A 27,635-nucleotide genomic window follows, 5' to 3' on the forward strand; every position below is an offset into this window, starting at 1 on the left:
TTAAAATGTTGATATTATAAGAGCACATTTGATCAATAACGCTAGCACTTCCTACACTCGCATCCTAGAGCTACAGCAGGATACCTGGAGTCGATGCATTAAGTGTTAAGAAAGAAAAGTTTAGTCTAGCAAAAATAAAAAAATCTGATGTGTACACCACATGACTTTCTTGTACGAAATATTAAATTATACACGTTTTTTCTTGCATTTTATTTAAACTTATTAGACTGAATTAAACCTACTTCGCCGACAGCGCATAAACCACAATAGAATAAACGCATTCTTTAAAATTCACTTTGTTTACCATAGCAACACTCTGGCGCTAGGTTTACTTAACAGTATTATATTTCGTTCATATTATAACTCAGAATGCACAAAATTTATATCATTTTAAGAATTATCTAATCGTTGCCACATGTTCTATTCAAATACTATAATAAAGCTAGAACTATATATAAAAGAAATTAAGCAAACAAAACAAAAAAGGAAACAATTTTCACAGACGATTGAGCATTTCTCATTCAATTAATTGAGTTTTCACTTCGCGATAAGGCAAAAATACATAAAAACTCAAAATATCTGTATTAAAAATTAAAGTAAATCTTAAACGCTTATTTCCTCGAAAAAATTCCAGAAAGAATTAAGCATGATTTAAATAAATAATGAAGGCGTTATCTTTGTAGTTGCGAAGCTAAGTTTCTCTAGATTGGCAACAAATCATCTACTCAGCTGTTTCAAATGTAAACAAGAGCAATGGCCGCCATCAAATTAGGCTTAGCGGCACTTAAACAATTTTAAAATTGTAACAATTCTAAAAATATTGCATACAGATTTACTAAAGGCATAAAACCTTTAACCGGAAGATAAAAACAACATAATTCAATCATTTTTAAAGCAAAAAATGTACAATTTACAAACATATAAGAGTAAAGAAACTGAGATCACTGAGCAGGGTAACAGAGTGGATATATTTATAAATATATTTATATACGTTTGGCGCGGCCGATTGAAACCAAAATACGAGGTGCACATCTACATGTTATAGTAGTCTTATATACAAAATTTCAACGTTCTGAGGCTACCCGTTTTTGAGTTATGCGAGATACGTACGTACGCACGTACGTACATACATTCGTACAGACGCCACGAAAAATTCTTTTCAAAATTCATTTTAAAGCATTTTTTAGTTTTTTTGGAGGAAAAGAGTCCTTTATTCTGTCCTTACGTACAGATATCACGCAAAAACATCGTTAAATTGCATTCGAAAGCTGTCAAAGTGGATATTTTCGTTGAAATATGCTGTTTGAAGCTTTTCGCGATTACAATACTTCCTTTTTACTTCGTAGAAGGAAGTAAAAATAAATAATTTAAAACATCATAAAATTGAGTAAAAGCTGTATATAACACAATTTCATGAATAACTTTAAAAGTAGACTATTCATTTATCGCTTCATTAAAGAATTTTAATATTGTTTACCTTCTCGATTTTTAGCTCACCAGCAGCCGAGTAGCAAAATCGCTTAAAACGTCCTCCACGAAGGCATCCCTTCCCTTAGGCAGCTTTACCGTAATCTACCATACCAGACTTCTCGATTTTTATAAATATTATTCACATGTTGCAAAATATTTGGTTATTTTGTAGAGTCATTAGGTTAATTGGGAGCAGAAAAGATGAAAAATATGCAACCGCCTTCTCCGGGAATCGAACCACGGACCTCCGGAATATCGGCCCAGCTACCGTTACACCACGAAGGCACGCTAGGGAAGTGGGAGAAATACCTTATATACTTCCCTTTTCAAAGGGCGACTAGGGTTTTAGGGGACCTAGTCGCCAAATCCTGGGTGCGGAGAATCATCATCCACAACCCTTTTAGTTCGGGCGCCACTTGTAGAGTCACTAGGTGAATTGGAAGCAGAAAAGATGAAAAATATGCAACCGCCTTCGCCGGGAATCGAACCACGGACCTCAGCGATACCGGCCCAGCGTGCTACCTTTACATCACGAAGGCACGCTAGGTAAGTGGGAGAAAGACCTTATAGTTTATGTTCTTTAAAAATTAAATGTTATCTTTTCGCGTGCAAAATTCGCTTTATAACCTCTACTGATTCTCAAATATAAAATTTTGAAACAGTACTTTTAGTGTGTACGGTTTGATATAGGAAAGTATGAGAATTAAAATATTTTACTATCTTTGGTTATAATATGCCTTCTAAAAAGTAGGATATAGTAGTAGCCGCTCAAAATTTTGAAAAAAAAAAAAAAAAAAAAAAAGAGCTTTGTTTCTAGGTGTTTTCTTTAGAACGTAAGAACACCCTTTAGTATTTAAGAAGGAAACGAAATTCGTGCATTTAGCCCATTTCGTTTCTTTTCTCATGCAGTTGGAGACTGCCGAAAAGATATGAAATATATATGATATAAGAAATACGAAATGCTAACAAAATATTACAGAAAGATTTTGAAGGACATATTGTACAGAGAATTTCGATTGCCCTGTTAATGCTAAGAAGCAGTTAAATATAATGAGTTTATATACAGGGTGTATCAGTACAAACTTTCAGGAGAGATAGAGTACACTTAGAATATGGGAAATCATATAGGAATGCACGGTCGGAAACGCTTTGCTGGTGCGGTAGTGACGAGACAAAAGTCAGGAAAGAAACGACACGAACGGGATGAGAAAACATGTTTATTATTCGAAGTACAATAAAAACAACATAAAGAGACAACGATCATCATCAAAGGTGTTCGAAATTACGACTCGGACTGTAATGCAGGAACCGCGCGTCATGCATCTTCCATTCGTGATGCAGGATGTTCCATGCGCCAGAGAAGTGAGGCCTGCATCACGGTCCGGGGTCCTAATTTCGAACACCTTCTTTAATGACGATTGCTGTTTGTTTGTGTTCTTATTTGTAGGTTACCGCTGTACTCAAATAATAAAATATATTTTGTCTCACTGTTTGTGTCCTTCACAAAGGATATTACAGGATATTCACATAAAATCCCCAAGAACTGACCTCCTGACATTCCAAAGCTTTTTAATTAAAGATAAACATCAATATCCAAAGTTTCAGAAAATTATGCAACGACTCTCTTCCTACGGCCTAGATGTCTGTCAAGTGTAAGTCCACATACAGTTTTAACTTAGTGAACTTTTACATGCTGTGATTAGGGACAAAATGTATCCGCTCGTGAACTTTAAAAACTGCAATAAACCAATATATCTGAAATAACCCATGGACACCTACCTCTTTATTAGCATTATTATAACAATTCATTTAATATTATTTTGCCAGTACTAATTATAATTATCTCATTATGTTTATTTGTTTGTTAATTATGTTTATCTCCTATTTTTGTTGCACCAAATCAGATGTTCAATTTATCTTGTGAATCTCAAATTGTATTCCTACTATTTTGTAATCTACTTATGCCCTACACCATTATTTTTAATAAATACTGGATGCGGGGCGTACTGTGGAATTGCACGATGTACCATAATACGCAAACTTTAGATCTTTTGAAAAGCTTCAGTCTATGCAAATTTGTATGCAATTACCCCCCCCCTTTTTTTTTTCTCTCAAAGAGTTAGTATGGGAAGGCATTACCAGTTGACCTATGGTACATCGCTGGTGTCCCCCATACTTTTACCTTTACCTTTACCTGTTTGTGTCCTTCCCCTTTTTGCGTTTTGTGTCGTCACTACCGCGACAGGAAAGCGTTTCCGACCATGCATTTCTATGTGATTTCCCATCGTCTAGGTGTACTCCTGAAAGTTTGTCATCGATGTACTGATACACTCTGTATAATAAACGCGTAATACGTAACAGAAACATTCATACATAATAAAATACATAAAACGGTAAATAGAGATTACAATCAAATTTTGAACTTCTATACATTCCTCGATATTTCACGGGTACTCCTACGTAAAAAGTACTAAACAATGCAAATTCATGTAGTTAATATCTAAAATTCAACAATATAAAAAAGGAATGATTTCTCAGAAAAGGTTGATAAATATTCTGTAAATGATTTTTATCACTTTCGTTAGGCATGGCATATTCCCATTCCGTAAGTTGATAATAACCTCAGAACAACATTAATATTTTTTATACTGCACGGAAGAATTTTTTATCATTTGATGCCTTTTCGAAAAGAAATTCTCCGTAATGAAACAGAACAGCAAATAATGATCCAGATCTCTCCTTTTTATACACATGCATACGTCTGATCCAGATAGCACTCTTGAAAAGAAATAAGGAAGCGGATCATAGCTTATTTATGAAACATATGTTTAATGGAAAATTTAATATTTTTCGCACAAGAAATCCTATCTCCCTGTTTTGGTGTTAAGCATTCCTGGCAGATAGAAATAAAAACTCGATGTGTACGTATAATAAGAACTACAGAATTTGAATTGACTGGGCATCCTAAGCCATATCTCACATACAGGCGTATTCCGCTTTAACGTAATTCTTAGTAACTTTGCTTCTTTATAAGTCGAAAGTTTCTCGGAATCTTTAAGGCAGCTCGTCGTTCGGCGTCATTTTGGTAACCACATTTGCTAACCTCGTAGCTATATCACATTCTTATAGCTTTCACAATATTTCGAAATATTAATTATAATTGATGATACTGAAAAATATCAACTAGTCCTACTCTACTTTTAAATGTTCAGTGTAATACAGTATTAAAGTACACGAAACAGTTGTTCAGTTTTTAATATTGTCAAATTGTCAAATATGTGTATATGTGCTGGCACCTTTACACCAGGGTACGTTAGTAAAGGTTCCTAGCTTACAACTTTAGTAAAGGCGATAATGGCTATAATTAAAACTATAGAGACTGTTAGGATTTGGGGCACAAGAAGCATAAACAATCAATTGTGCCGTTACCTAGATTTGAACTATGAAATTTCCACTTCGTAGCTGGACAAGCTAACCACTGAAAGCAGAAGAGTACGCATGGGAGAATACAATAAATCCTTACATTCTTCCCCACTTAAAAGAAGATTGAAGAGAAGCAAAAGACGAATTATCTCTCGCCAACCCTATCCATTTGGAGATGAATTATCGCCTGCTATATTTTAGTTCGGAGGCTTGTAGAGTCATTAGGTTAGTTGGAAGCAGAAAAGATAAAAATATGCAACCGCCTTTGCCGGGAATCGAACCACGGACCTCTGGAATACCGCCCCAGCGTGCTACCGTTACACCACGAAGGCACGCTAGGGAAGTAGGAGAAATACCTTATATACTCCCCTTTTTAAAGGGCGACTAGGGTTTTAGGGGACCTAGTCGCCGAATCCTGGGTGCGGAGAATCATCATCCACAACCCTTTTAGTTCGGGCGCCAACTTGTAGAGTCATTAGGTTAATTGGAAGCAGAAAAGATGAAAAATATGCAACCGCCTCCGCCGGGAATCGAACCACGGACTTCTGGAATACCGGCTCAGCGTGCTACCGTTACACCACGAAGGCACGCTAGGGAAGTGAGAGAAATACCTTATAGGCTATAGTAAAGTTTATTAATTTGCGGGAGCAGGAACCGTGTAAAATCGAATGAACCCTTGCCAGCATTCGAAGCACAGATCTTCCACTTGCTAGTTTTACGTGCTTACTTCTTACAATATGGGAACACACGCGGGTGGGGACTTCGATAATTCCTTGAACACTGCATAATAAAATTCTTTAACTGATCCACGTGGTTTTATGCATTTGTCAGCCAACAACGTTATTTTAAATTATAAAATCACTGATATACAATATTTTTTAGAGTTTACTTACTTTTATATCACTCTGCATTTTGCATCAGCAACGAAAATTGTGGAACCAAAACCTCACGGGGACAAAAGTCAAACTTCCTGAAAATAGCCTCAGACAGCAAATGAATAAATATAAAACACCTGCGTATTTGTACTTCCCTTCAACCTTTTTACAAGAATATCGTTCAACTTGACTTCAGTATCACTACTGATAACAGCACGTAATAAGCAGACGGAATTTCTCTCGGTAGATAAGATAAAAGATAAAATCAGCTACGAAATTTATCCGCTCAAAATTCTACGAAACGTTTTTACTAGATACGAAAATGTCTATCATAAGTGCCATAAGCAAACTCGAGGTATAGTACAAATGGTGTTACCCAGCATATTTAAAAAGGAATGCGTTATATTTTAAATAACGCGTAGATTCTGTTACAACTATCTTTTGAAGTATGTAACATATTACAAAAATGTCCAAGTCATATATTCTTCGCGTCATGTCATGTTACACTACCACAGCACTGATTAGACAAATTCGAGAATTTAAAAATAACACACGCTCATTACTAAGCTTTTATTTATGTATCCTGTTTCAAATCAAATGCATGCATTGCTTAGTAGTATGAAAAATGAGCCGTTAAAAGCACAAATTTGCAATAATTAAGGTTAATGGTTCTCAAAATGTGGATGGCAACCCGTTATTGGATTGGAAGATAGTTTTCGTTATGAGGGGTCTTAAAGATTTTGCTTATCGTATAATTATACATATTCATGTGTAAATACGATTGTATTTATAATGAAAATTTCATTGTTAATAATTACATATGCTTATTTTTTATTATTTCACCATTGCACTATTATCTATTAGGAACCTTCCTTTCCTTTCTTTTAAATTAAAACGCCCACCAGCTGCCGAGCGGTACAGTCGTTCAACACTGATGGTTCGGCCTGAGGTTCGAATCCGCGAACGGGTGAGCTGCATGGCGTTTTCGAAATTTTTCCAAGTGTAATGTGTATACGAGCCAGTTTCCTTTACAAAGTTCTTCACGATCGAATTCTTCCTCTTAGGTCAATAGCCCTCGAGTGTTTTTCCATGTTAAAATAGCTAAAACCTAACCTTTTAGTTAATAGTTAATTTAATAATAGTTATTTTAAATTACCCTTAATAGTTAATTTTCTATTAAGGGGTATCAGAAACCCCTATACCGACAATGTTAAATTGGCCATTTTCGATGTACCTTTCCTCAAAATCTGCTGTAGATACAAGCTTGAAATTTTTTCTGTAATTTAAGTATACCTATCTGATTACACTGAAATGAGCTTTTGAAGCATTTTGAATTTTAGAGTAAATTACAGAATATTTTGTTAGGCATAGTAAAATTTAGCACTTTTCTCACACAAAAAAAATTTTCTAAGTTTATTACAAAAAGCTCATTTTAGTAAATATTAGGTAACCTAATAAATAAGACATAAAATGTTTAGATACCTGTGAGCAGTAGTTCCTGAGAAAAGGTACACCGAGTATAAAAAAATGACGTTTGGAGAAAAACGCGTTTTTATGTAAAGATCCTCATTGATCAAAGCAGTAGATGACAAATTAAAACTAGATTTTTTTACAGTTCTAATTTTCATAGAGATTAAAGAATGGTATTTTTAGAAAGATAAAAGTGTAGAGAATCTGAAAATGCAAAAATCCGAAATCACAATTTTTTGAAAATTTTGGGGTTCCAACACCCCTTAATGCAATTTGCGGTAATAATTACATGCATCGTGTAGCGCGATGAATCGCAAATATATGCACATGGTTCGGAAGGTTAAGACTAAGAAACACTGAATTAGAGCACAAACTTCAGTAACAAAACATTTATAAATACCGCTTTTTCTAACCCCTTGCAGGGGCCCACCAGCGGCCGAGCGGTAAAGTCGCTGAACACTGGTAGTTCGGTCCGAGGTTCGAATCCCGCGAACGAGCTGGCTGCAAGGGCGTTTTCGTGGTTTTCCACATGTGTAACGTGTATATGAGTCAGTTTTCCTTAGAAAGTCCTCCACGAAGGCATCCCTCCCCTTAGGCAGATAGCCCTCGAGGCTTTGCCATAATTATACACGCACACACTAACCCCTTGCATATTATCGCTATATGTACAGGTAAATAACTTGTATGTATAAATAATACATGCCACAGGCTTTTAATTACAGATTCATTATAAAAATTAATTAAAATTTGGATCAAAATCATGAAACGTTCGATAAAAGAAAATATATCTTCGGGTAAATGCTTCTAATGAAAATCTTACTTCTATTATTTAAAAATATGCAAACAGTAACTCATTTTGATTAATTCCTTGTAAAAGGAAAGGGAAATTAAAACTAATTTTTTACCATAATGCACATGTTTTTCTTAAATTAAAATGCATTTCAGAAAGAGGAAACGCTACGAAAAGAGAGATAGATTAATTAACACGATGTTTGAAATAGGATTTTAGGTATCTTTTTACGTTCATGATGTGTCAATGCCTGAACTTCAAATACAATATATGCCATAGATTACATGTCAGTGCAGGAAAACGATGCTTAAACAAAATGATAAAGGAAAGTAACATTAAATGAATGATTTTGAAAAATCCTACCATCTCCATCAATAAAATCATTTTTAATTGGCGAAGACTTGTAAGGTATTTTCTCCCTCCTTTCGGCGTGACTTCGTGGTGTAACGGTAGCACACTCGGCGCGTTTTTGAGAGGTTCGGTTCGAGTCCCGGCGAGGTTATTGCTCATTTTTCATGCTTCCTGCTTCAAAAATCCTAATGTGTCTACAGTGGCAGCCGAACTAAAAGGTGGTGGATGATCCAACAGGATTTGGCGATTGGTTTCCCTAATCCCCAGTCGCCCTTATTTTCTCCCTACTTCCAACAGGCCTTCGTGGTATGACGGTTAGCACACTCGGCGCGTATTCGAGAGGTCCAGTTCGAGTCTCGGTGAGGGCATTGCTAATTTTTTAAGTCTACCGCATAAAAATAACCTCATACCTCTACAAACAAAAACAAAACCATGAAAACAAAAGATACATGCGAGAATCAAAGCCGAAACCCCGACATCAAGCCTGTTAGCCAGCTATTATACGATCTGAACTGACATTTTCGAAAAGTTTCTTAAAATAAATGCTGAATGTTATTTTCACTTCTAATAATTTTTCGGGGGGGGGGCGATAGAGCAAAATTTAACTTCGAATTTCTTCAGCATAGCTGAAATAAATATAGTTAAATAACTCAGATTTTTCGTAAAAAGCTACTCGGCGCAAAGCAATAGTTTGCAAATACAAAAAGAAGCATACTTTCATTTTATTGCATCCATATCGAGTCTTCTGTATGCCACTGATAATCACTAGTTGTGGTTTTCTTATGTTTAAAAATTTAGTCATATGGATAAAATTTTATATCTTAATAACGTCATTTTTTCCTCGACATTTTCATGAAAAGAAAGAAAACTCAACTTTTACAAACTTAGAGAGACTTTTTTTTTTTTTTTTTAGAAAGAATATAAAATGTATACGAGCAGTACAGTAGATACGTAACATACAGGGGTTGTACAAAAATATGAAAACACCTTTAAAAAAACATGTTTCTTTGCTTAATATGGTGTAGGAAACCCGTTGGCATCCAAAACAGCTTGCAGTCTTCTCGGAATGCATAAATACAGTTCCTGTATGTTTGCCAAGGGAATATTATACCATTCTTCCTGCAAACCGGTGGCAAGTTCAGATAACGATGTTGGCGGTGGATAACGAGAACGCACTTTCCGTTCCAATGTAGACTACAAAGGTTCGATAATATTCAGGTCTGGTGACTGTGGTGGCCAGGGGAGATGGGACAACTCATCCTCGTGCTCAGAAAACCAGTCCTGGACAATGTGAGCTGTGTGAACAGGGGCTTTGTCGTCTTGGAAGACACCATCACCATCGGGGAACAAAGTTTGTACCATGGGATGAACTTGATCGGCCAAAATGTTCACATAAGTCTTGGCAGTCATGTGCCCTGACACAGTTATCATGGGGCTAGCAGAGAACCACGATATGGCTGCCCAAACAATAACAGAACTCCCGCCATGTTTCACTCTTGGTAACAAGCAGTCTGTATTATAGGCTTGAGATGGCGTTCTCCAGACGTAAACTAGGCCAGAAGTGGGAAACAATGTGAAAGAAGACTCGTCAGACCATATTACTCGCTTCCACTGCTCTATAGTCCAGGCTTTATGACTTCAACACCACCTTTTCCTGTTACGGGCATTAGCATCACTGATGAGTGGCTTCTCAATTGCAGCACGGCCAGCAATTCCCTGTTTATGAAGCTCCCTTCTAATTGTTTTGGTACTCGCAGGGTTCGGTAACACAACATTCATTTCAGCAGTAACTTTTGCAGCTGTGGTCTTCTTATTTTTCGTCCCAATTGCCCTTAATGATCGTCTGTCACGATCACTCAGGACACACTTTCGTCCGCGCTGTGATTTAGCAGATGATGTTTTTCCGCTTTTCAAATATGCGGAATAAATCTTCGATACAGTACCTCTTGAAACACTAAACACCTCGGCTACCTTGCTTACGGAAGCACCTATCATACTTGCTCCAACAATTTGCCTACGTTCGAAGTCTGTTAACTCTGACATAATGCAATGACAACCTCACATAACAGTACTCCGACAACAACTGAACTGTTTAGCACATTTACGAAGTCGTATAGGTGGCGTCAGTAGTCAAAAACGCTAGCGCCACCTACATATTTCATTAAAATCAATCTTTCTTTTCAAACATGCATTTCACAAGGTGTTTCCATATTTTTGTCCATCCACTGTATGTAGCTACAGCAGAAACGCAAACTTAGTTACAGCAGATTTATTTTTACCACTCTTAACCAGGAATATTTTCTACTTCGGTAAGCAGCGTACAGAAACTAAAAATGGACATTATTGTCAAAAAACAAATAACACAAATAAATACCGCGGCTGGATAGGATATCCGCCCCAAGTTAACCAAAATAATTCCGCTCCACTGCAACTGTTCATCGCCCTGTCATCCACAAAGCATTTTTCTTTGTTTTTTTTATTATTAAAATAATCTATTAGCAAAAATAGTATTCGAAACCAATCATTGTTACATCAGTTCATACTACGAATATTTTGTTAGATATATACCAAGAAATTATTTTGGTAGATTTTCTCCAAATTTCCTATACTCAGCACTTTGAAACAGAATATTTCATTCAGTTTTTTTAGAAAAATAGACGTTATTTGATATCACTGAATATAATAACCATCTACCAAAACCGTTGTTACCATTGATGTTCTTTATCTCGAATATTTTTTAATGGCTAGGAATTTTTTTATAGCCATTAGCCTTGCGCCATTACAAAGGCCAAAGTGGTGATTTCATTATGGAAGTACTTAATAGTTGGCCACTGTTACCTCCAGGGAAAGGACGGACAGTTACAACCATGCCTTCTCCAGAATTCGAACCCGTGCTCATATACACTACGGCAGTCACGACTAACCACCATACCGGCTGGACGGCACATCTCGAATCCTTGAGCAGGCAACTTCATAAATAAATCGCCGGTGGGTGAGGTTGTGCATCTTTTCCTAGTTATAGAACTCGGCCACTAGTAATAACTGTAATTTTTCCATTTTCATGCCAATTTTCATCCAGAACAAGCATCAGGTGGAAAACAAACATCTTGTGTACTTCTTAACATTTCATAAATCTCTGCACATGGCTGATTTCTGTATCCCTGCGCTATAAACGTACAATAGGAAACTTTTTTTTATTAACAATCATTGGAAATTAGCTGTATAAATAACGATTTAAAAGCAGTTGCTTATTAATTTGCAAACTTCAAACCCTCTGAGAAACATTTTTAGAAAAGATGCCCCCCCTTTTTTTTTTACTGTAAAAAATTATTTTTCCCCTGCCAGAACTGCTAGTGCCCACCATTGGTCGAACGGTAAAAGAAGCTGAACACTGGTAGTTCGGTCCATGGTTCGAGTCCCGGGAAACGTTCTGGCTGCATGGGTGTTTTCGTGATTTCTCCATGTGTAACGTGTATGCGAGCCAGTTTCCCTTAGAAAGTCCTCCACGAAAGGCATCCCTCCTCTTAGACAGATAGCCCTAGTGTGCTTTGCCATAAATAAATACACCACACCACACACCTTATTGAACAAATGTGCTCTTAAAATATCAACATTTTATTACATCATCATTTTGGTTGTTCTGTTTAGAATATATTTAGAATGTCTTCGTGTCTTCTGTCGTATCTTTGGCTGATGTTATGCTGTTTAATATTCGAAAATCCTCCCTCCTAAATGAATAGTGCCCACCAGCGGCCGAGCGGTAATGTCGCTGAACACTGGTAGTTCGGTCTGAGGTTCGTATCCCGCGAACGGGCTGGCTGCATGGGTGTTTTCGTGGTTTTCCTCATGTGTAACCTCATGTGTTCGTGGTTTCCTCAAGTGCCGGAGCCCTATGGAAGACCGTCAGGAAAGAGGAACAAGAGTACATGAATAAACAAAAATGACTATTAAAATCATTAATAATTTTAAAATTAAATAGTTAATTATTATAAAATTAATAAACCATAATTTAATAATTTATCAACAATTAATATTTATTAATTATTATCTAATCACTAATTAATTAATTAATGATTGATAATCATTTACTAAAATAATTAAATAATTAAAGTAATTAAACAATTAAAATGAAATAAAACTTAAAGAGGTAAATTAAAATTTAATAAGGAATTTTTAATATAATTTTATTGCTGTTAAAAATAAAATTTTTGAGCTCAAAGTTTTACTGAAATTAGTGTTCCGTAATTACATAAAAGGAGTACCGAAGCCTTGTTATTTAGGGTTCCAGTGCGCTCTGACTATAATTATGATTTATCCCATAAAGTGAGAAATACCAGAGCCGGGTTCCGGCGCAATTTAAAGCTCTGCCCATGTGTAACGTGGATAGAAGACAGTTTCCACGGGGCTTCACTCCCTTTCGGTGTAGTGACTAAGGGCGGAGGATGTAAAAAGTAGGAAAAACAAAATAAACCTTACACAAGGGAACAAATTGGTGTAACTTTAAAAAGGTCTATAATTCTATAAATTCACTTAATGTTTTATCTTTATTCTTTCCAAAATGTTCAAGTTTAAAAAGGTCACTAACTTAAAAGAGGTCTATAATTTTATAACTTTAAAAAGGTCTATAATTCTATAAATTCACTTAATGTTTTATCTTTATTCTTTCCAAAATGTTCAAGTTTAAAAAGGTCACTAACTTAAAAGAGGTCTATAATTTTATAACTTTAAAAAGGTCTATAATTCTATAAATTCACTTAATGTTTTATCTTTATTCTTTCCAAAATGTTCAAGTTTAAAAAGGTCACTAACTTAAAAGAGGTCTATAATTTTATAACTTTAAAAAGGTCTATAATTCTATAAATTCACTTAATGTTTTATCTTTATTCTTTCCAAAATGTTCAAGTTTAAAAAGGTCACTAACTTAAAAGAGGTCTATAATTTTATAAATTCACTTAATGTTTTATCTTTATTCTTTCCAAAATGTTCAAGTTTAAAAAGGTCACTAACTTAAAAGAGGTCTATAATTTTATAAATTCACTTAATGTTTTATCTTTATTCTTTCCAAAATGTTCAAGTTTAAAAAGGTCACTAACTTAAAAAAGGTCTATAATTTTATAACTTCTCTTATTGTTTAATCTTTATTCTTCCCTTGATGTTCAGAAGAAAGCAAGATAACCTCATTAGTTCATTAAAATAGAATCCGCCTTTCTAATAAAAGTGTCTTATTAGATATAAAGATTTTCTATATTATATATAGAACAAATGAATGGTAAAGCTATCTCTTCTCGAAATAATCTCCACAGTCACAACTTCATTATATGCTCTGCTACATAAATGTGCCTACCAACATGTCAGAAATTAGAAAACGTCGTAATGCGCATGTGTTTCGTATTTAGCTTCCAAATATAATTTAGTCACAGTAAAAATATAAGTAATGCATTCATTTCCGAATGCTTGTGAAGATGTATTATATTATAAATTTCGTTAAAGAATAAAGAATAAACTACTTCCTACCTTCCATGGAACAGACCGCCGAAAATGAAAAGGACGCAACTACTAAATTCCCCTACTTTACACATCACGTATGCCACACTCGTAAACAGGCATCAAACATTTGTTTCTACATTTTAAACTTTCAGAAATTTCGATTAGCGAGTGAGTTAAAATTTAATTACACCACTATTCGATCTGCGAAAGCTAGGCGTAGGCGCGCTGCTCCCATTTCAGCAGGTAGAAAGAAATATAGGGGGGAAGCAAGGAGGATATAAATACCGAAGAGTTACTGCGTGTGAATTGCGGATGCCTCGTCAAAAGCTTCCTTCCTATTGTAGAACACACCTGCTCTGATTCCCAGGCCGGTGGATGGTAATTAACAGCGGTTGGCTGAACTATCTCTCAACCTATCAACGTTCTCGGGACGATCGACGTTGCCGCTTCTGATGCCAAATTAGCAGTTACAGTTAGACACCGAAAATAACTCGATTTACTTTATTCAAAGACAGCAATATTTATTTATTCAGCGGGCAGAAATACTATGATTTGTTTACAGAAAGAAAGTGAAACAGCAATTCATTAAGACACTAATTTTAATTGAAAGCTAAAACTATACAGAAGATATTCGAAAATATGTAATTTGAGATTTTATATTCTTAATTATTCATCATAGACATATACTTACAGTTTAAAATTAGGCAAAAAAGTGAACTTAGATTAACAAATATTTTGAATAAAAATCTACCACTTTCGAGGGCTATCAGACATAGGTCTCTCTTCTTCAACAACAAAAACAACAACAACAAAAAAAAAAAAAAAAAAACATTTTGCAGGGGTGAAAGAAATGAAAACTATTTTATAACTAAGCTAATGCAAGCAACAAAGCTAAAACCAATGTAGCGCTATCTGTTGAAGAAAATGATAACTAAATTCAAAAAAATAAATATACTAGAATATTGAAAACATTGGGAAGAAATGGATTGCAGCTCATGTCATTAACCATAGAAGATACATTTTATGAATGGTTTGGTTTATTTAATTACGGCAAAGCACACTAGGGCTATCTGCCTAAGGGGAGGGATGCCTTCGTGGAGGACTTTCTAAGGGAAACTGGCTCGTATACACGTTACACATGGGGAAAACCACGAAAACACCCATGCAGCCAGCCCGTTCGCGGGATTCGAACCTCGGACCGAACTACCAGTGTTCAGCGACATTACCGCTCGGCCGCTGGTAGGCCCCAATTTTATGAATGTGAAAGGCTTCAAGAAAAATTTTTTCAACCATTGAATAAGCTTTCTGGAACATTTCTACAGAATCTAAGTCGAAACTTTGATTAAGTGCTCAATTACGATCAGTTATCAGAAGATCTATTTATTAATCTTTCTTGAATATAATATTTGTTTTCCATGATTTTAACGCTCTCACCCTGATGCATGTCAAACCGAAACTCTCAAGGAATGTTTAAATTCTCCACAAATTAATATCAGAGATGGGGGTCTTTAACAATTGAACAAAGAAGTATACTCATAGGAGAAAAAATGAAAATTGCCTGTAAATTGAACTTGTAGTGAATCAGAGAAATTTTGTAACTAGAGAAGGAGAAATGGGGTGACAACAAAATTCTTATGATTATTTCTAATAGCGAAAGGCCTTTTATGACGTCACGAAGAAAACTTTTTTTAAACTTTATCTATCACTGAGCGCCACCTGAGATAACCACTGACCTGACTTTCCTGTAAAAGTCTTACAGTGTTAGTAGTCATCCTGGCAGAAGGGAATATTTCCTCTTTGTAAAAATAAAAATATAAATATTACATGGGCATACAAGGCCTGTGTATAAGCATAGATATGTTGATTACAAACATTGTCTTGTACAAGTTACATATGATAGTTACATAAAATCATGACAGTTATGTGTACATTTAAACATTATCTGAATTCATATTTACAATACATTTACTGAGATAATCAAAGTAAACTTGTAATTCATTTACACATTGACTGGATTTTCAATATCATTTAAACTGCTTTACAATATTATTTTTATCAAGTATATACAAACTGGATAGTAATATGCTTACATTACAATAGTTTTGCTCGTACAGTCCTGTTACTATTCTACGGGGAGAGCTATTCTTCTAGTGTTGATTTTCAGTTGTTGCAGTATTTTGAAATGCTATTAAAATTATGCTGCGAAGATACAATTCGCAAGGGAGGGGGAGAATTTCTTAGTACCTTGCTGAGCATAGGCTGATTATCTCCTCTATTTCAGTTTTCGTCTGCTTGTTGCCGCAGGTATTCTCCGCCCATTGCGGCCAGTATTCCCTGCTTGGCATTTTTAAATGCAGCTTATCGGTTTGTGGGCAGTTTGAAGAGGAAGTAGTAGTAGTAGTAGTAGTAGTAGTAGTAGTAACGGAAGACGTGGGAGAAGAGGAAGTGATCTGCATCACCTACCGCACCACATTTACACAATTCTGATGCTCGTTTGCCGAATCTCTTAAAATAATCTGGGAAGGGACCATGGCCAGTGTAGAATTGAGTTTGTGCTCCGCTGTATGTATTAATTGAGCAGGTAACTTTTGGAAAGAGCCTGTAGGTTCTCCTCCCTGTGCTTTCCCTTTCCCATCTTTTCTACTGTCAAAAAGGAAAATATTTTGCAGAATTTTTGCATCTGGAGAAATGAGACATATGGTTGATCATCCTCTAAATCGATAAAATTATCCAAAATCTGTCATACTAAGGCGTTTTTTTTTTTTTTTTTTTTTTTTTTTTTTTCGTTTAAATTTTAAATTTTACGTTAATGAGTTTAACTTTCAGTTAGATATATTCACATACACAGAATTTCTCAAAATAAAGTATAGGAATTTATGACAACATCCTCGATATTGTGAGTGAGGACTGACAATGGAAAAATAAAATCTAACTTTTTATATGATCCCCACAGAACCAAAATTTTCGTTCCATGGATTATCCATTAGCTTACTTTAATTACAAACAAAAATTTCTAAAACTTAAATGCCACCATATTATACTCCTATAAAAAAATTACACAGATTCAGTTCCATTTACACAACTACATAGATTAAAGCAGATTATTACTGCCTTGCATCCACAGACTAAACGTCGGAGGCAAGCCAAAACAACAAATCTAACTTTTGAAATTTTAAGAGGTTCTTGAGTGTTATATTTGATCTTCTAGACAAATAACAACATATTCTATGCGATAACAATTATTGTGTTACAATAATTTTATAACCGAATTACTAAATTACAATTTAAGTTTTTTTCAAAAACCATTAAATGCGATCTTCACAAACATTTAAATAAATTTTTCTTAAAAACGATTTTTTTCTCATTCGTGGTTTTGGCATCGCAGCAATGCTACGCCTTTTACAAAAACTTCCCTGTGTCATATTATTTGTATTTAATTAAAATGACTGATTGCTAATTGATACCTGATAAAAAAGGTAATGAAATGAAAAAGTTCTTGCCCATGTTTACATAAAAACCATTATTTAAAGAAACGTAGCTTTAACGCAATACCCTATACCTTAACGCAAATATATTTATGTAATTATTCGATTCCTTAGTTTGACAAAAGAAAGTTGTTTAAACTGGAACACTAAGGCCATAGAATTCTAAGCATTTAATAGTTATTTTACTAACTAGTTTCATTTAATGGATATTTTTATTTACATGCACCATTTATAGTGAAAATAGCGAGGGTCTTTATTTAAAAAGTAATATTTTTAATGTCCAGACACTTCTTGCTTTCATGCAATTGGTCGCGAATGATCCAGCCCATGGATGTTTTAACAGTCTTCTCACCAAGAACGTTGCCCAGGTTGAATCTTAGGTAAGGCTATTTGAATATGGCAAGCACAGTAGGCCTTTCTAAGAGCAGTGATGCCTCCATGAAGGACTAAGTAAAATTGACTCGTATTTATATTGTTGCGTTTTTCATTTTCTTCTGACACCATTTGTTACGTTATTTTCTTCCTTCACGTTCGTACGGGGTTCGTGTGGATTTGGAGTGAATAACGACAACACTTGATGAAGTATCGAAACACACTTTATTTGCCAGTATTGTCAGGACAGCTCCAAAACACGTTTTACAGTCGTCGATGAACTACTATAAACACGCTGACACGATCAGCAACACAGCCTTCGGGTTATCAGGCTATTATGGTGGAGAGAGCTTCCTGCAAAGCACCCGACTCGGCTTTCCGGATTACAGCTCCCGACTCTGCTTGGTCGTTCTTGGAACTCCACGTACTCTCGAGACTCTTCACGCTACAACTCGCGATGCACTCGACGACACACGAGCACAGCTCCCGACTCTTCGGTTCAGTCGTTCCCGGAGTTTAACACGCTTTCTTGACGATGCACTAACCGCGATACACTAAGAGACTCCTTCGGTGCACTCGACGACCCACTCGGCACTCGCTGCCCGGCTGTCGACTCGATCGACTCCGCACGGACTGACTCGCTAGAGCAGACACGCTCACACTCGCCCTCTCCATGAAGCACACACTGAGTGACTGCGGACCAGCAGGGTTTATCTAGCTTTCGGCCTGTGTTCGAGAACATTCTGGGCTAAACCGGTAAGAATTCGTTCCAGAAGGTTCTCCATCCGCCCATGGGATATCGCCAATTTTGTTGCCAAATGTGGCAACCCTACCTTCCCGTTCCATTTATGGCAACCCTAAAACTGCTTTGCGGGGAAGCTTTCTTACCGCGCCTGTACATTTCGTAACATTTCTACACATGAAGAAAACGACGAAAACCAACTCCGCCAAACCAGCTCTTTCGCTTAGATCCAAATCCGGTCCGTACTACCAGTGTTCATCAGTGCATCATAGAGTAGAATGATATATACCCGCCACGAACGAAGAGAAAAAAACACACAAAGTGCCAATTCTTACGCGGAAGTCGAAGACGCATCCTTGGCTTCAGGTTAATAATTAGCTTACACTAACTACTATACCATTCAAGGCATCTGAGATTGTTAATTACTTCTACAAACTATTGTTTATTATATTTGAAAACTGTTTTTAGGAAGTATCAGTTTATCCATGTGCCTAAATATAGCAACATTAGTTATCTACTAATCTAGCAACATTAGTTACGTACAGATATTTCATCATACCATTTAATAATTAAATAATCAGCACATGTGCCAACGAAATTCTTCTTAGGAATAAGAGCGAAGAGAAGATTTCCAAAGCCTGTTAGTCTTAAAGGTACTTTATTAAAGCCTATTTAATTTTATTTTCCCTTAGCTGCAAACAGAACACACTTAGGAAATTAATTTATATTAATTTAAGCTTATTAACTCTAATGGAAGCTAATAGTTTGTCAAAGCAGTATGCTCAAGGAAAATAGTTTAAGAAGACAGCCTCATGCTTACTTCCCCTCTTTACATTAATTCTTCACTGAATCCCCTTCGAGAAAACTATGTTAATTTACTAATCACCGACTAGAGAAATATATGCGAGGAACAAATATATATAAACCAAGTGTGAAGATTTCAAATAGAAGATATTTCGAATAGGATATCTGTTGATTAACTACGGCAACGACGTAGCTTTTGGCCTGTTAAATAATTCCAATCTAACAATTTAACTAGGGCATGATTAGCATGATTGTTCGATTTTTGTTTTTGGATTCATTAAATATCAAAGAAACAAATAATAACCTGAAGGATTGGGCGTAATTAGAACCAAATTGCAGGTCTAGTTTCGAAGGTTAAACAGAACCTTCTGTTTAAGCGAATTAATCTATCCTTTTTTTCGCGCACGTACATGTTTCTTTTACGTCACTTGCACTCCAGCCGAAGCTGAAGTTAAACTTTTGAAATTCTAGACCTGCAAATTCACTCCCGTTAAGCCAATTCTTGTTGCTTATTGTTAGTTTCTTTAACGTTTAGTACTTCGGCGTGTTCTTTCTGTTATCTTGAATAGCATTTCTTTTATTGGAGGTAGCCTACAAACCAATATAACAAATATCAAGTAAACAACGTCAAGGCTTACGGTAAATGTATAATGCAAAGCACTAAAACAACGGAAGACAATGATTAGCAAGAAATTTCTTCTACTGTCAAAGAAATACAATCACGCGTTTACCATTTAGGTACTTTCTCGGCGAACCTAATCTGTAATTCAACGTGAATCATTTACTTTTAGATAACATTAATTTAAGACGAATCTCCGCTCAGAGTATTTATCTTTACACTCATCTGTAGTGCCTTTCCTAGTTCAGCTACATTTGAAAATCATATAACGTAAGTAAGAATGTATTTCAAAATAAAATGAGACAAATGTAAACTTACAACGTCCCACCGTGAACATCATCTAATTTCTCATTTTACTTTAAATATTGCCTTAGTTCTCTGCTGATCCGCATAACTGAAAAGCATAATTTTGACACTCGGTGTTCTGATTTGATTTGATTTGATTTATTTAATTATGGCAAAGCACTCGAGGGCTGTCTGCCTAACGGGAGGGATGCCTACTGCGGTTTTCACATACATTAAACTTGATTGAATTCACAAATTGCGTGATTGTATTTCATTGACAGTAGAAGAAATTTCTTACTAATCATTGTCTTCCGTTGTTTTAGTGCTTTGCATTATACATTTACCGTAAGCCTTGAAGTTGTTTACTTGATATTTGTTATATTTGGTTTGTAGGTTATCTATAATAAAAGAAATGCTATGAAGTTTCTGTTTAACCTTTGAAACTAGACCTGCAATGCTCATTACGCCCTATCCTGCAGGTTATTATTTGTTTCTTTGATGTTTACTGAATCCAAAATCAAAAATCAAACAGAGATAAGCTGCAGTAAATTCACAAGAAAAATTCAATTGCCATATTTTGAGAAAATTGCAAGTGTTCATTATTTCGAAAAATGTAATGTTCCCAACAAATTTTAATATATTACATACGACATTACAACTGAAATTTCACAACCTTTATGCACATCTTTATAAATAAAAAAATACAGTAATATTAATTTAGATAAATCAATAAATCAAATAACTGCTGTTAAAAATAAAGGGAATTTTGGAAGGCTCTATTATCTACTAGTACACGTACTAATTTAAAAAAAAAATTAATGCTGTCGCAGTCTACACTAACCAAAACAAACAAACCATTTGTAATATGAATGTAATATAAAAAGCATGTTTCTTTATTCGCATGTAATATTTAAATCATGTTTTTTTTTACAACAGCTTCATAATTATAATGATCGAATGCTAAAGTAAGACTATTACTTATCTAAAAAATCATACCGTTACGCCTAAGAAAGAGGTAACGAGAACAGATGAACAGGTATACTTGAAATATTATAGAGATAAATATAAGCTCTTACAGATAAAGTAAACAACTATAAATATGCCAAGGCGTAAATTAAAGATAAGGTGTAATTCTCCTTAACATTCGACAAATATCGCAGATTGCCAAAATCGCTTGCGCAGCAAAATCCAAAGGAATAATCAAGAACAGAAACTAAACAATGTAAACAAAATAAAAACCTCAATACAACTGGTTCATGGCTACTCGTAACCGCCTATTTACACGGTTCTGAAAGGCGCAGGTGAGCATTTCTGGAAGCTCTTAGCTTTCCGGAAACTTCCAGAATGTCACCAAACTGTCAAGAAATCAACGAATGTCGCAAACCGGAGTGTAAAACTGATACCAACCAGGGCTTCTTTCTATATCTGATTCTGTTTAAGTTATACCTACAGTATAATGTATGAAATAAACACATGAAAACATAAGTGACCACAAATGAAATAACGAAACTAATATTTACATATAGTAAAAGAAAGAGTCTGTCTGTGTGTGTGTCTTTCGTCTGTGCTGCACGTAAGCTAATATACCCAGGGCTACGAAATTTGGTACATAGATGCATCTAGACAAGAGCCAGTGCACCTCGAAGGGATTTTTTCAAAATTCGAATCAGATTTTTTGCTTCCTTGTACGAAGTAAAAAGGAAGTATTGTAATCGAGAAAAATTTCAGGTATCATATTTCAACGAAAATATCCATTTTGACCGCTATCGAATGCAATTTAACGATGTTTTTAAGTGACATATGTACGTAAAGACAGAATAAAGGACTCTTCCCCCCAAAAAAATATATATATATTATTATTAAGTCATGCTTAATCTATTCTGGAATTTATTCGAGGAAATAAGTGTTTAAGATTTACTTCATAATATTCAATACAGATATTTTGAGTTTTTATGTATTTTTGCCTTGTCGCGAAGTGAAAACTGAATTAATTGAATGAGAAATAATGAATCGTCTGTGAAAAACTGTTCCTTTTTTGTTGTTATTGTTTGCTTAATTTCTTTTATAAATCCTTTTAAATTTATAATAGTATTTGAATAGAACATGTCGTAACGATTAGATAATTCTTAAGATGATATAAATTTTGTGCATCCTGAGTTAAAACATGAATGAAATGTAAAGCTATTAAGTTAACCTAAGGCCAGAGTGTCTCTATGGTAAACAAATATAGTGAATTTTAAAGAGTGTATTTATTCTATTGTGGTTTAAGCGTTTTCGACGATGTAAATTTAATTCAATCCATGAAATGCAAAAAAAAAAAAAAAAAAAAAAAAATGCGTATAATTTAATATTTCGTACAAGGAAATAATGTGGTGTACACATCAGATTTTTTTATTTTTATCTTTTTTGATTAAATCGCATCATTTTGAATAGTTTCCTTCTTTTAGAAATGTGGTTTTGGCAACAGGTTTTCATTCAATGCTTTGTATACTGGACGGCTGACTGTTGATATGAGATAAAATATTTATTGCTTATTTCACTGTTTTTAAGATAATAAAAAGTTTAGCATGACTTTTGTTTTCAACGGGAAGTTGGTTAATTTATTTATTAGGATAATTAATATCTGTATTAAAGGATATTGCTTATTTCATGCTGCTTATATTCTTTCGATTTTTGGACAAACACGCACATCGCAATCTTATTACTCTGACGCGCATGTATTTCCGCGAGGCACAACACAAAGAATTTCCTTTTTTTTTTTCTCTCTCTCTCTCTCTCTCTTTATTAGCTAATGGTAAAGAGGTTTGTGTATTTTGAATTATGTCCACAAAGCACACTTTTGATTGGTTATTGCTTTCTGATGATAGGTTCATTCTTTTAGAAATGTGGTTTTGGCAACAATTTTTCATTCATTGTTTTGGATACTAGACTGCTGACTGTTTTTCCTTGAAAATATGAGCTTTATTGCTTATTTCATCGTAATGTTTTATATTATGTTTAATTATATATAATTTTAATTATATAAAATGTTTTGCATGATTTGCTTTAGGGAAAAAAGTTCTTAACTTCCTTTATGCCATTTGAATTCTTAATATTTTGCAACGGGAAGTTGGTTAATTTATTTATTAGGATAATTAATATTTGAATTATGGGATATTGCTTACCTAATTGTAATTGTTTTAATATGTGATACATTTTATTGAACATTTTTTGATAAATTGTTCTGCAGAGTAAAATTCTGTGCAGGTTTTAAATTTAATGTTTGGTGTTCTCTTTAGGCATTTGTACGGTTCATTTAAAAGCCAGACGAAGGCTAGTGAAATAATAAATAAGCATAACATCCTTCTGTAAAAAACACTAAATAAATAAGTAAAAGAACACGCATAACACAGTAAAAATGCATAAAATATAAAAAAAACACAGAAAAATCTAAATAAGCACACACAATTGCAAAATTTACTATAATACTCGTCATCTTTCAGGCTAATGCCAGCTGTACTTTTCTTTATCTTAACTGCACTGCAACCATTAAGCAGAGCATTTTACTAAATTTTTTAAATAAATCAAAAATCTTCTAAACAACATCTTTTCTTTTTAAATGAAAATTTATTTATGTTTTGATATGGAACGACTGTACAGTTTTGAGTTACCAAATATTTCCATAATATAAGAATATAATTCTCATTTTCAAAACGATGCGTGAAAAATGAACGACTGGGGAGAACTTTTGATAAAAAGGGCACATTTTTAATCAATTATGATACATTTTCTGACTATTATTATATTTTAAGCAGTTAAATTTTTACGTCAAATGTTCTTTTATGAAATAAAGCAACCTTTAGCAATGTAATATTTAAATAATTAAATAACTGGAAGCATTAAAAATGTTACTTTAGATAACTACATATAAAACCTGACGAATTAAAAGTCGATCACTTGATCTGGTAATGCTAATTTGTTTAATAACCGAAACATGCGTGAAACAAATTATCGCTATGTCTGAAAAACAGCAAAGTCATGCAAAGGTTTAAAAATAACCTTGTGACGTTAAAAATAACTTTTTAATTTAAACAGAATTTAGAAAACAAAGGCACTCTCTTGCGCTACAGTATAAGCCGCAACTCGTGATGATGCAACTAAATAGAATTTATTAATTTATAATAATTTATATTATTCTATAATAACACAAATTATTATATTTTTATTATTATAATAATAATTTATATTACTCTATAATAGTATAAATTATTATAGAATATAATAATAAATAGTCAAACTTTTAAATTTGACTATTTATTATAGTGTAGTAATTAATTGTGTATAGAAGTATAGTATTAATTGTGTATATATAGTATTAATTGTGTATATATATATATATATATATATATATATATATATAGTATTATACTATTCATTGTGTTTAGTAATATCGTATTAATTGTGTATAGTAGTACAGTATAATATAGTAATTAATTGTGTAGTCAAAGACTACACAATTAATTACTATATTAGAAGCTGACTCACTACTCTATCGGAACGTCAGAATTGAAGTCTCGGCAGCGATTGAAAGCAATGCCGAATAATTACAACTATCAGACTTGGCAAGAAATTAACAAGAGTAGCGCACACGATGCCAAAAACAGGCTTAAATTTTAAAGATTGATTACTCATTTGCATTCTGGTAAGAAATACGAAAAGGAGAAGTTAAACTAAAGAAGTAAAGATTGAAATTATAAATAACTGGTTAACTGACATAAAATTTCTTACAAAGTGATAAATATTTCCTAAAACTGATTAAAAAAAGTGTTGAAATTACAGAAACTTTCTTAAATAAGAGATAAAAACTTGTTTTTTGCTCTTTGAATCAATTTTTAGTGTAATTACAAGTAACATTATTCACAAGTACACTTTTATTTGAAAATCTATATAGCATTCACAGAATTTCTTGCAAACTAAAAATTCATTTCTTCTCTAAAAATGTCAGTTTCATTTGAATAATTGCAAGTTATCATTTGTCTGCAATTAACCCACTCTTAAATGATATTTTTGCTGCAACACAATACAATTTATGGTACACCGTTTGCACATTCATACACTTCCCTCTATAGAAACCTTTTGAAATATTAATTGCTAGTTGAAAATCAAACATATCTGCCCTTCAAAAGCAGCTTATAATCAGAAAGCTCATTAGTAATGAATGACGCTCTGCCAGAATTTAATTAATCTGTAGCACTTAGGGCAAAATTGAACTTACGATCATTCAAATGTCGCTCTGCAGTATAGAACACCCATACCTAAATAAACGAATTTTGTAAACAGGTATTTAAAATGCTCCTAATGTTAAACATATTTTTATACAAGTATATTCTTTTGAGATTTTTCTGCGGTATTTTTTTAAATATTTGCTTGTAATCTGTCTCTTGAATGCATACGTGAAATTTCACAGAATTATTTAAATAAATAGTAAAAAAAATGCATGTAAAATAAACGCATAAATAACGTGTTAGAAACGTTCACTGGAATTTAATTTAATGTAAACAATGGGCAATCGAGATTTTAATGAAACAGCTTTTTCACCGCCTTCGACATATATTTATTCTTATAATCAGGAACGCCTTTTTACTACATGCCTATAAATTTCAAACAGCCGAAAGAGGAATTATTATTTTTTATCTCAATCGTATAAATAAAATCTTCACTAATTACTTTTAACATACAGCTTTGCAATCAATCATCGACTTTACTTAAAATAAGAAATTTAAAATAAGATAAAGTGCGCGCTGTCGCGTCTTTCTCTAATTCTACCTCTGCAGGCTGTGTGAATACCAGCATCATTAATGAACTAGTGTATTTTACAAGAACAAAGGGAAAAACCTTTTCTCTTTTTTCCCTTCCGCAACATGAAAGTGTACGTGAATTTTCCCTAAATGCATGCGGTACTTTTATCGCATTCAGAAGGAAATGAATGCTCGTTGTTAAGCACTGAATTTGGTACAGTTACCATTATGGTTTAGGTATTATTAAGCAAAAGCGAATATTCTTCTTCAAAGTTTTGCATTGTACTGTACCTTTAGTTTAAAGTTGCCTTCTTTTTTTTTTTTTTTTTTTTTTAATTTCTTGGCTTCTTTCAAAATTCCCTATGATAATGCAGCAGTTTCAAATGGCGGCCCGCGAATACATTACTTCTAACTCAGCTGATAAGAATTTGAAGAAAAGGATTTTGATGATTTGGAGTCCAATTTTGCAGTATTTTCAGTACCAAAATGTGTGTGTGATTATGGCAAAGCCTCGAAGGCTATCTGCTTAAGGGGAGGAATGCCTTTATGGAGGACTTTCTAAGAAAAACTGGCTCGTATACACGTTACACATGGGGAAAACCACGAAAACGCCCATGCAACCAGCCTGTTTGCGGGATTCGAACCTCTGACAGAACTACCAGTGTTCAGCGACTTTACCGCTCGGCCGCTCGTGGGCCCTCAGTACCAAAATGAACGTAGCTTTCCGGAAATCTAGAAATGGCGTTAATTAATTAACAATGTGATATAAATCTTATACAAGATTTGAAAATCTAAATTAATTTTATTATTTACTCGCCGAAAGATAAAAATTATCAGTTATTGTTTGTTAACAGCATTCAAAACTGCATTATCTTTTGCAGCTTGTCTCTGCTTCTGCATGAACTCTATTAAATAAAAAGGCAAATGATTTCCATCGAAGTAATTTCCAGTTCTTATTCCAAAATATGACAGGTGTTATTGAAATTACTTTTCCGTCGCGTATCCTTTGCTATGTACAGTTTCACTGCCAGAGAATTGGAATACTCGCAATTTTTTAATTCTGTAATCTTAGAAATATTAGATTGCTTCTGCTTCATTTCTCGGCAAATTTACAAAGCGTATGATGAAAAATGCAATAAAACATTGGATTACTTCTACTTCATTTATCGGCATATCTACAAAATGCATGATAAAAAGTGCAATAAAAGTTAACATTTTATTACTTCTACTTCATGTATCGGTATATCTACGAAATGCATGATGAAAAATGTAATATAAAAATAGTTAGTTGTAGTTATAGTAGTATAAAGTTGTAGAGACATTAGTGGGTTTTTTTAAAGCAGGCAAGATGAAAAATATGCATCGCCTTCGCCGGGAATCGAACAGCCGAACTCTGACTCTGGATTACGCGCCCAGCGTGCAGACCACCACACCAGAAAGACATGCCAAGAAGGCGAGAGAAATACCTTATACAGTTAACATTTGATTGCATTTACTTAATTTATCGGTATATCTACAAAATGCATAATGAAAAATGCGACAAAAATTGACCCCAGACAAACAAATATAGGCTCGAGAACGTTTCGCGGGGAAAGAGTACCAAAATCTTGATGCAGAGCAAATATATTTTTGTTCTAATTGGTCAGACGTTCACGGTGAAACAACAAAAGAGGGTATTCTCACCC

The 27,635-nt window shown here is 34.1% G+C and overlaps 1 protein-coding gene across 5 annotated transcripts in view; it reads right to left on the reverse strand.

The window, feature by feature from the left end:
- LOC118187773 (putative polypeptide N-acetylgalactosaminyltransferase 9) overlaps window positions 1-27,635 on the reverse strand; it is a 907,951-nt gene that overhangs the window by 626,263 nt on the left and 254,053 nt on the right. The window contains exon 1 of one of the 5 annotated variants that reach the window (XM_085816619.1): window positions 13,894-14,089. The exons of 3 other annotated variants lie outside the window; for them this stretch is intronic. The gene's annotated coding sequence lies outside the window, so the exon portion shown is untranslated. Of the gene's footprint in view, window positions 1-5,786; window positions 5,932-13,893; window positions 14,090-27,635 lie in introns of those variants that run through there. One more of the 5 variants, XM_085816617.1, reaches the window with a different exon arrangement.

Source organism: Stegodyphus dumicola, chromosome 5, assembly GCF_044657685.1.
Source record: "Stegodyphus dumicola isolate Sdum_Otavi_A_Nest chromosome 5, ASM4465768v1".
Taxonomy (NCBI): Eukaryota; Metazoa; Arthropoda; class Arachnida; order Araneae; family Eresidae; genus Stegodyphus; species Stegodyphus dumicola.